The following is an 11,799-nucleotide window of genomic DNA, read 5'->3' as shown; positions in this document are numbered from 1 at the left end:
AGTATTATGAAGAAACAAGTGACAAAAAAAGCTTTAAAACCACACGCATGCATGGACTGATGAGGGCCCCCGGAGCTGGGGTCCCTGCATTATCCTCTTTCCAGAGCAGAAGCTTGACGTTCTGTCAGCTTCCAACATCACCCTGTGGTGATTAAAAACAAACAAAAAACAAACAAACAAACAAACAAACAATCAGGGTGCCTGAGTGGCTCAGTCAGTTAACTGTCTGACCCTTGATTTTGGCTCAGGTCATGGTCTCACACTATTCATGAGATCGAGCCCCTCGTCAGGCTCTGCGCTGACAGCGTGGAGTCTGCTTGGGATTCTCTCTCTCTCCCCCCCTCTCTCCGTCCCTCCCCCATTCGTGCTCTCTCTTTCTCAAAATAAATAAACTTAAAAAAATAATTAAAAAAATAATAAATAAATAAAAAGAAAAATTCTGCATCTTCTGTCCTCTGTCTCCTGTAACCATGCCTTCTCTAGATAGAGCCCTCAGTGAGTCTTTTCTGGTATATTTAGATTGCTCTGCATGGGTTCTAGATTGCTCTCCATGGGTTCTAAGTGTTTTCTGCTACCTGGTGGATTTAAGATAGGTTTTTCAACTGCTGCTCCTCCTAGTCTCCTGCAAATTTCCATGACTAATTGTGAGATGCTGAATTTTGGGGACCTCACTGAGTGTTGTGGGCAGTGGGGGTGAGGGGAAGCCTCACTCACCTTCTTCCCTTCCACTCTCAGTCATTCTCAGCAGGTGCTTGAGTGATCACTACACCCCTGGCCTGCTGAATGTGAGGGCTTAGAAGATGGAAAAGTAACTCTTCAGAGATGCTTTCTTTGAAATCTCTCACTGAGAGAGCAACCCCAGTGAAGACAAAGGCATGACAGCTACTGTATCATTAGTGTGCAAATTAAAAGTTTCTCCCTACCCTAGTCTCTCTTGCAGAGTCATCTCTAATGGTTGATTCGGCTTCTGGATGTCCAAAAAAATCAGATCATCGTCTGCCACATTTACCCTTTAAGATTGTTGTTTTCCTGTTAATTGAGCATAATGTCACGGTCTTCTTGTTTTTATTCAAAATGTTTTAATGAATCTGTTACAAGCCCTTCACTTTGTCTTGAATTTTTCATCAGGCCCTTTAACGTTCAGTTTCTGAACATAGATTTGGAGATTTTTGCTTGTTATATGTTGTACCTCTTGAGACATGTTGGATTTTCTTGTCATTTTGACACTGATTTACCAGAATGAACCTCCTGCGAGAACACTGTAGCGAAGAAATTGTTCTGCTCTGACAGCAGATGATTGTCGTTAGTTTTGCTCAGTTTGGGGACCCAATGCATACGCTGTGGAAATTGCAGTGGTGATGATCTGAGTCCACAGTGTCTGGGCATTTCCCTAATGTGAGCTATCACCAGCTCATTACATCAGTTTCTTATATTTGGATATAGACAACCTGGTTTAGAAATATCACATTTATTTTTATTTTTGTCGATATTACCAAGTAGCAAGATAAACATAGCTTGGGGTAAAGTCTTGTTTAGATATTTGCTTAGTCTCATGTCTTCCTTGACCTTAGTTCTAAGGGATCTTTCTTGTTATCTATGCTCATCATTTATCCTTTAAAACAAAGCCAGTGTGTGCTAAAAAAGCACAAGAAACTAACCAAAGGAAAAACTCAGTATTCTTCAGGTCATTGTTGTTCAAAATATCCCTTTCAGCCCTTTGGGAAGCAAAACAGCTTAAAACTTTGCAAATGAATTTATTTGCGTGGTCATTTCCTTTAGGTTTGGAATAATATTCTTCCTGAAGTACTTGAAAAACCTGGACCTAAATTAAAAAAAAAATGTTTATTTATTTATTTTGAGAAAGAGAGTGCACATGCAATCAGAGGGAGGGGCAGAGAGAGAGGGAGAGAGAGAATCCCAAGCAGGATCTGCATTGGAGCCCAAAATGGGGCTCAGATGATCCCATTAACCGCAGGATCATCACCTGAGGGAGCCGAAGTCAAGAGTTGGATGCTTAACTGACTGAGCCCCACCTGGACCTGAATTTATACTCAGCTAAAAAGTGGGAAAATAGCCCCAAAGACTAGAAAGTAGTTGAAGGAGGCCCTGCTTTTGCTGTAGGGCTGTTACTATCAAACATTGACCTTTGTGGGAGGCTGGGAGCCAACTGGCCAGCAAGGCCCAGGTTTTGGTCCTTTGAGCCCCTCCCTGAATATCTCTGGAGCCACGAGTTTTCATCCCACCACTGTCACCTAGCCTCGTTCTCATCATCTCCTCGTCTCCTCACTGGTACCTCTTCACAAACTCTTGTCTGTCCCAGTCCGTTCCCAACGGGGCTACACTCGAAATGCAGAGGTGACCATGACCCTGCCTCCCCTTTAAACCTCCACAGTATTTCCTCACTCTATTGGGCTATAATCCAGTTTGTACATGGATGGGCCCAACCTTCCTATTCCACATCACCCACTGCCATTCTCCCGTCTAGCCCTGTGGTGGGACCTCACTGGCCTCCCTGGCTTCCCTTCAGTTCCTTAGAGGCTCTGCACTCCCACCTGCCTCCACCTGGGGGAGGCTTCTTTGTTACAGCATCTCATACAGCCATGTCCCTCTCCTGCTGAATGCTCACCTATAGTTTGTATCAACATATTCATTATTGTGTCTCTTTAAGTGGAAGCTCTGCTAGAGAAGGGACCCAATCACTGCCATGTCACCAGCACCAACCCCCGAGGTGTGGTTAAGTCAGGAAAACTTAAGATGAAATCTAGATTGATTTACCAGTTTTCATTGAGGAGAATTAGCACCACCAACAGGTGCACTTGTGTCACTGCCACAAAGACACCAAGCAAGACTTTGTGCCTCTTGAGTAAATTCCTGTCTGTTATAACAATGCAAAAAACGTTAGTTCAGTTTTACTGGATTTACTATGACAATTACATTGGTTCAAACTTACGCCGGCTCAGTTGCGGGACCTGTCCTCTCTCCCCTTCCAAGCATGCTTTGGCTCGTCCTTGAAGTCCCTAAAGTTGTAGCAATCTCCAGACCTCATCCAACCTGTACTTTCCTTCTTGCTGCTTGGCTGGTTCTCATGTTCCCTGCCGTGAAGCTGCTGGAAGGAACAATGCAGAGGTCTTCATCGATAGGCCCCCTGGTAGATCACCAGTTGGTTACCAGGGTCCTAACACAAAGAGTCTTCCCAAAATAAGGGAAAAATTTGGCCCAAAGACAAATGTAAGTCTCCATCCCTACAGGCCAAAACTGCTTACAAAGTCCAAAAACTAAAAAAGCAGCAATAACAACAAAAAACTTTAAGTTCCAGAAATCAGCCAAGATGTAGAAAATATGCATCACCTTATTTAATTGCCATAAAAGTACCCTCAGGACTCTGTTGTTATCTCTATTTTATTTTTTATTTTTATTTTTAAAGTTTATTTATTTGAGAGAGAGAGAGCAAGCACAAGCAGGGGAGGGGCAGAGAGAAGGAGAGACAGAATCCCAAGCACGCTCCGTACCATCAGCACACAGCCCAACAGGGGGCTTGAACTCACGAACCGGGAGATCATGACCTGAGCTGAGATAGAGAGTCAGACACTCAACTGACTGAGTCACCCAAGCGCCCCTATTATCTCCATTTTAGAGATGAGAAAAGCAGAGGCTCTGGGACATCGAGTGACTCACTGACACAGCAGCAGGGCCATGATTCAAACCCAGGTCTAAAGACAATGAAAATAAAGATGTTAGCTCTTAACCAGTATTCCGTATGCCAGCCACTATCGGTAGGAATGGCTGATACAGGGACTTGCATACAATTAATTTCAATTAGCCCTGTAGTCCAAAATCATCCTGTAAAGGTGCTATCCAAATAGGCTTGCCTGAAGATAAATTATTTACAGAAAGACACACGCTTCATTCCTAAGTGTTAGTTTTATCATCTTAGTCTTTTAATTTTATACATGGTCACATTTAAGGTGTTTTCTCCCATGTCTATATTTCTAAATGCATGTGTTTCTCCTTGTAACCATAACCTACTAACACCACCCAGGCTATTTTCCCTCCTTGTACAGATTCCCAAGAGCTGACATCCCCTTCTGCTGCCCATGTGATACTCCTTGAGGACTTGGCATGGTCATGGGCACATGCTGCCAAGCTTGTGCTTATTCTTAGTTTTGGGAGTGTGGGAGAGACTTTTTGCCAGAATCCTACTCTGGCATTCCAGGTAACTGACCACATGCTATGGCCTATTCTGCTATTTATAGTGAGTGACAAAAATAGCCTCATCCCTTGAAAGGTGTGCCTGTGCCATATGCCCACTGGCCTCCTACCATCTGAAAGATGCTTCTCTCCAGAGCTCAGATGGCAGAAGAGCTTCTGACACAGACCCAGAAGCACCATGCTCCTCAGGTGCGTTCATCTCCCGCTTCAGGGGTGACCAGAGCCTGGGGAGATACCAATGCAGGGCTTCAGCACAGGGGTCAAGGTAGAACCTAGTTATGGACTCAAGGAAGGAGGCAGGAGCTTAGGAAGAGGAGAGTGAGGTGAGACTGAATCTAGTTATTAGAATTGGGTACAAAGTCAGGGTAGGAGCATTGCTGATCTGATCCTGAGCCATGAATACACCAAAGACCCATTGGTCCCCAACCCTGGGCTGGGACTTAGTCTGGGTGTGGGGGGTTAATGGACTCCCAGGAAGGGCTAGGGTGACCAGTAGAGCATAGGCGGGCCATGTCCCTTTCTAGCTGCATGCCGGTGAGCTCTCTCCTCATCCAAAGCGGTAGGCCTAGAGATACAACTCCTACGCCATGTGTGTGCATGGGAATCACCTGGGAGCTTGTGAAAATCAAGATGCCTGGAACCCTCATTGCAGATTGATTTGGGACAATACTGGGGATCTGGATGTTTCATGGGTTCCCTGGGACATTCTGAGCCATGCCAGCATTGGAGAGCCCTGTACTGGGTAAACCCAAGGGGACTTCCATCCTCAATATCCCTGTATTCTAAAGTTTACCCAGTCAGGGATACGGAAGCACACGTGGTAGGCATTCATCTCACACAGTGATTAGGCACCATCAGAATCAGACACTTCATCAGTCTCTTGCTGCCCCCCAAGAAATCACCAATTGGGAGTTTAGCCAAAGCCAGTTTTTCATGTGTGAGTTTACCCCGTTGTATGTTCTCTCCTAGGCAACCCCTCCCTCTCCCACAGCTTAATTACCATGTCTCGCAGAGGACACAAACTGGGGGCCAGAAAGACAAATCTGGTCTGGCCACACATGAATTTTATTTGGTCTGCCCAGTACTTTTTTAAGGTCTGAATTTATGTGGGGTCAGACTGGGTATTTACTTTCTGGCTCACCATAGGCCCACCACACCCGAGTGTGTTACACCCATCTGGCTTCAATCCTTTACATTACCTGTCTAGACCCTGAGTTTAGATTTAATGCAGTGTCTCAGCTCCTGTTTCCAGCCCGAACCTCTTCTGAGCATCAGGCCCATATATCCACAGGCCTCATGGAGACAGAATCCAGTTGTGTACTTAATGGGAGACCTGGCACGTAGTGCAGGGCCGAGTAAACATTAGTGATATTATTATTCTTACTGTGCACCTCCTCCCAGAGTCTTGTGGGCGCCTCAACTCAACCTACAGTATTCAAAACAGAGCCCAGTACTTTCCTTACCTTCACCCCCAGCCTCTCCACAGTCCCTCTTTCCACAAATAAAATCACCAGAAAGTGCCCAAGGCTGGGAGCTATCCTGGGCCCTTTCGTCTCCTTCACCCTGACTTGTCATCAGATCTTGTGCAAAATCTCTTTTGATTCCGTTCCATTTGCTGCATCTCACTGTCACCATCCTAGCTTGATGCAGATTGATTTGGGAGGTCTGGGATGATACTGGGGATCTGGATGTTTCAGGGGCTCCCTAGGGCATTCTGAGACACACCAGTGTTGGAGAGCCCCGTAGTGGGTAAACCCAAGGGGACTTCCATCCCCAACATCATCGTCTGCCAGGACTGTGGTAGTTGCCTGATTATTCTCCTGCAGACATTATTGTTGCCATCTAACCTGTTGCTCAATTCAAAGTCACAGTACTCGTTTAACTAAATGAACTTGATCTTGCCTCTGCCTTGTGTACAGCCCATTTATTGGCTTCCCATTGGCCCAGGATAAAATCCAAATTCCCTAGCAAGATCCTCCCCAGTCTGGCTCTGACCTCCTCCCCAGCCTCCTCTGGCAGTCTGTGTTCTGGCCATGTGGGGCTTGTGTTGTCTCTGGATGTGCCCTACTGTCTCTGGCCTCCGGGCCCTCACGTATGCCATTCCTTCTCCTGGAGGACTCTTCCCCTTACTCTTTGTGTGTGTGTGTGTGTGTGTGTGTGTGTGTGTGTGTGTTTAATCTTTTTTTTTTTTCAACGTTTATTTATTTTTGGGACAGAAAGAGACAGAGCATGAACGGCGGAGGGGCAGAGAGAGAGGGAGACACAGAATCGGAAACAGGCTCCAGGCTCTGAGCCATCAGCCCAGAGCCCGACGCGGGGCTCGAACTCACGGACCGCGAGATCGTGACTTGGCTGAAGTCGGACGCTTAACCGACTGCGCCACCCAGGCGCCCCTGTGTGTGTGTTTTTTTTTAATTTTTTAAATGTTTATTTATTTTTGAGAGAGAGAGAGACAGAGTGTGGGGGATGAGGGGAGGGAGGAGAGCCAGAGAGGGAGACACAGAATCCGAAGCAGGCTCCAGGCTCTGAGCTGTCAGCACAGAGCCTGACGTGGGGCTCGAACTCAGGAACTGTGAGGTCATGACCTGAGCTGACATCAGACGCTTAATGGACTGAGCTGCCCAGGCACCCTTTATTCCCCTTAGTCTTCAGTTGAATTGTTTCTATTGTTCTTCATGTCCCATCTAGCTGTCACTTCTTGAGAAAGTCTTCCCTGACACTAAGATCAAATCAGACCCCCTGCTAGGAGCTTGCAGAGCCACCCCCCACCCCCCACCCTACCGCCGCCCTCCCCCGCCCCCGCCCTGCCCTGGGCATAGCCCTTGCCACGCTGCATCAGGATCACATCCTCTCTAAGCCCAGGCTGCACGAGGGAGTGCAGGGACGGTCACCATCTGCCTTGTTCACTGCTCTCTTTGCATGCCTAGCACATGCTTGGGGCAGAGTAACGCACAGTGTGTGCCGAGGAAAGGAAGAAAGGGAGAGAAAAAGGAGGAGGAAAGCATGGAAGGAGACCCAGAAATGAACACAACTGGTACCTCCTTCTTGCCAAAGGGAAGATGAAGCTTGCCACGTCTGATCCCCCACCCCAGTCTCCTGACATCGAGAACTTACAGGGGCAGTTCTCTTCTTCAGTGTCCTATCCTCAGGGACCTGACAAACAGTAGATGTGCTGTGGAGGTTGCTGAAAGAATGAATTCATTCTAAGAACTTCTGGACGTGGACTATCACCCAGAGCATAACCAGTCAGAGAACTACTTTTTGGAATAAGTCTTGAGCAACAACTTGACTTTTTAGAGTATGTACATGTATATAAACACTGATAAAAGTTAAAACCTTAAAAAAAATAATAATAGAAAAATTCCACACCAAGGACCGTGTTGTTACCACCAACCAAATCAGCTTAGGTTATGAACTTATAAACAGGAGCTCTGTTGTCCAAACATGATAAAGCTGACTCGTGACAAACACTTAAAGAAAATGTAATTCATTTTTTGTTGCAATGTTTATTGATTTTTGAGAGAGAGAGAACTGGGGAGGGGCAGAGAGAGAGGGAGACACAGAATCTGAAGCAGGCTCCCAGCTCTGAGCTGTCAGCAGAGAGCCTGATGCGGGGCTCAAACCCAAGAACTGCGAGATAGTGACCTGAGCCAAAGTGGGACACTTAACCATTTGAGCCACCCAGGCGCCTCAAGAAAACGTAATGCTTAAAGTCATAGAAACACTTAAAATATGCAATTCATGCACTGGACTTAAAAGTAGATTTTGGCTTTACCACCTTAGTAAGCCAGCATGGAGGAGAAAGTGTGCACTTTGGCCTGACAGAGCCTGAAGTTTGGGCCCCAGCCACCACTTACTGCACACATGCCTTTGGGAAATTTATTTAGCTTCTCCACTTGACTTTCTTTCTTGTAAAATGGGGAAAATGAGACCTGCCTTACAGGGTTGTTTCGAAGACTGAATATAAAATGTAAACCCCCAGCACAGCCCTGGTGACCAGGTGCCCATAGATGACCTTGTTTCAGAGTACCTCTGCATCTCAGTTATTTAAAGTATGTGGCTGGGTTTGGAGGTACAGGGAGCTCATGAAATACTGCTCTCCCCATAGGAAGAGGCGCTATTTCTTTACTGTCAGTGTCCTAAAAGAATGAAAACGGCGGCAGAGAAATAGGAAAGCAATAGCAAGAAAGAAGCATGGGAATGAAAATGCAAGAATTAGATCTTCACTGGATCTTGGAATCACGCTGAAGAGCAAAGGCTTTTCTTTCCATGTTTTCCGTTTCCCTTTCCAGTGTTCTTGGGGAAGCCTCCTCTGCGAGGGTAGCCAGGAATATGATCCTGTTTTTTTTTTTTTTTAATTTTTTTAACGTTTATTTATTTTCTGAGACACAGAGAGAGACAGAGCATGAGCAGGGGAGGGGCAGAGAGAGAAAGGGAGTCACAGAATCTGCAGCAGGCTCCAGGCTCTGAGCTGTCAGCAGAGAGCCCGACGCAGGGCTCGAACCCATGAACTGTGAGGTCATGACTTGAGCCGAAGTCCTACACTTAACCGACTGAGCCACTCAGGCATTCAGGGGGGAGGATCCTAATGGGCAGAAGGAGTTTTGCTTCTCCAAGCTGTTCAACACTCCAGTGCTTAAAAAACAAACAAACTATATTCAGACATTTTTTTTAATAATTTTTTTTTCTTATTTCAAAGGCAAATCATGTTCATTCTGGGGAATTCATACAAACAAAAAGAAGAAAAAAGTTATCCAAAATTCCACAGCTACAGGACTCCTGGAAACATTTTGGAGTCTATCCTTTCAAAGTTTTTTCTAGGCAGTAAGTACATCCAGTGATAGGTCTTGTACAACCAATGAGATCAAATGGTACATACTGTTCTGTAACCTGATCTTTCTCACGGAACAGTTTTCCATGTCAGCAAATGAACGTTATCTAATGTCACAGTGGGTGACATCGTCAGGTGCCCAGGGGGGCTGGACACAGGCACTCACCGTGCCCTCCCTGGGTGGAGACTGGTAGCTTCTTTCTGTGAACAGGGATTCAGTGAGCGACTTTGTAGTCAAGCCTTTATACAACCCCTGATTGTTCCCTCACAATGAATTCTCATGTTCAATGTTAATTCTCTCAAGGAGAGAAGACAGTAAGTGCAGTGAAAATGTTTAGGTCGTAAATAGGCCTCTGAGGTGACAGGGGGTGGAGGTGGGGGGACTGTAACTCAGCATTATGCTTTTATTTCCCATTCTGTTCAACCACCAAATCTATCTCAAATGCAACCTCATTTCTAGTCAACAAACTTAGAAAATAAACAAGACACAACCACTGTCCTTTGAAGAGATTATAATCTAATAGCAGAGATAAGAGACACAGTAACTATAACAAATGAGTTTTCTCTCTCAATTTAACACAAAAGTACTTGGCTATTCACAATCAGAATTAAGGATAAGATGGAAATGATAATGCTAACAATAGCTCATGTTTAATGAGAGCTTACTAGGTCCAGGAACTGTTCGTGTATTAAATGGCACACCGTGTTAAATGGCACACATCGTTAATTCTCCCTGTTAGCCCATGGGGTTGGTATTACGGTTATGAACTTTCTCGTGTTGGGTAAATTGAGGTGCAAAGTGAAATAGCTTGGCCGGGTAACACAGCTAGCCAGTGGTGGCCCTTTGACGCTAGAGCCCTTTACTCTGAAACACACATCCTTGGGCTGGGAGAGAGGGTCCTAGTGCCCTGGAATAAGCGTTGTGATTCAACCTTCTAGATGCTGCGGCCTGAGAACCAGCTTGCTCACGTCCCCCATGGTGGGGTTCATGGTGACCAATCAGTGCACTTCCCACAAACCCATCAGCTTTCCTCAGGTCCCGGTGGCTGCTTTGGCTGTGGAGAAAGTGGGTCACTCCAGCGTGTATTACCACCTTGCTCTGTTTCCACCTAAGGCCACCAAGGAGCTGCCTTCTGTAAATCACTGGGACCTCAGGGATGGTTTTTTCTCTGGCCACCCCAAGCTGGTCCATTTTGACTCTTTGGCCTGTACTAACGGGTCTTCCGTCCATGTCTTTGTGAATCCAGCCCCCCGCAAGCCAACGGGCCTTCCAGAAGACTTCAGGAGGGGCCTTCTGAGGCTAGTGAGCCCAGCTTCAGTGTGAATCGTCTGTAGGTAGGACGTTGCCTGTCAGAAAATAAAGTTCAGATTATTCTCTAGATGATTTCTTTTGATTCCTTAGCATATTTTTTAACCCTTGAAATGACTGTCAGCTTCTTACAAGCTTTTATAACAAGCATCACCTGGCTTCACTGATCAAGCATCTGCTTGTGTCCGGCCAGAGGCAAAGGGCTTTACAGAGTCTCCCTGAGCCCTCTCAGCCACTCAATGGGGCAGGTACCACTCTCACTGCCTTTTTCAGAAGAGGAAAAGGAAGTTTGCAGAGTGGAAGTAATTGGCCGAGTGTCCTCCAGTGGGGGGTCCAGCAGACTCTCAGTCACCCGGCTGTGCTTTCTATGTACGCCTTTATCACCAGTATCTTAGCACAGCCACATACGTCCCTGGTTTGGGATCACTGATCTGATAAATCTCCTCAGCTTCTTACAGTTAATAATCATGTGACATTTTTTTTTTTTTAAAGATGTGACCTTTATAAAACAACAACACCTTTCTTTCGTACATTTAAAACAGCAAACAAGCCTCTGACGATGTTCTGATAAAAACACAACCTCCTTCACTAATGCCATGGTTGAAGCCTAAAAGTAACCACAAATAAATACAATGTTTGATGCCGAAAGGACTCTACTTAGGTGTAACCATAAACGTGGTTACCATTTACTGAGGGAGCACTGCCTTCACAAAGTGCTTTACAGGCATTTCCTTGACCAATCCTTATTCCTCTTCTAGAAAGTCTGAAAACATGACCCCGTGTGACCTTTTTCAGTTGGGTCCCTGGAGGTTTTTTATGAATGTGCAGACTCTCTTGATCTGCTTTTTAATTTACTTTAATTTTATTTAATTTTATTATTTTATTTTAGAGAGACAGAGCATGAGCAAGGGAGGGGCAGAGAGAGAGAGAGAGAAACAGAATCCGAAGCAGCCTCCAGGCTCTGAGCCATCAGCACAGAACCCCACACGGGGCTCCAACTCACAGGCAGAGAGATCATGACCTGAGCCAAAGTCAGACGCTTAACCGACTGAGCCACCCAGGCGCCCCTCTTTTGATCTGCTTTTGAAGTAAGTTCCAAACCTTTGCCACATACACAGAGCTTTGGAACTCCCTCACCATGATGAAAACAGTGCTGAATGTGATTCCTTTGTCATTTGATCCAATCAGTTTCCTCCAGTAGTAGATGGATCTTGAGGCTTTAGGAACACTTCACACACGAAGGAAAGGCTATTAACCAGCGTCTGTAGGCATGACGTCTCTGACCACTAACATTTGACCAGCTCAGAAAGGTTGTTAGGAAAAATTTTCAGTGTCCGTGTGGTTCTTGCATGTACATTATTGCACCTCATCTTTGTGATTACTCTGAGAGCTGGGTATGATTGTTGTTGTCATTATTGTCCATGTCGTGCAGTCAAAACAGGCTTTTCAG

The sequence above is a fragment of the Leopardus geoffroyi genome, chromosome D1, assembly GCF_018350155.1.
Source record: "Leopardus geoffroyi isolate Oge1 chromosome D1, O.geoffroyi_Oge1_pat1.0, whole genome shotgun sequence".
In the NCBI taxonomy this organism is placed as follows: Eukaryota; Metazoa; Chordata; class Mammalia; order Carnivora; family Felidae; genus Leopardus; species Leopardus geoffroyi.
This window is presented reverse-complemented; position numbering follows the sequence as displayed.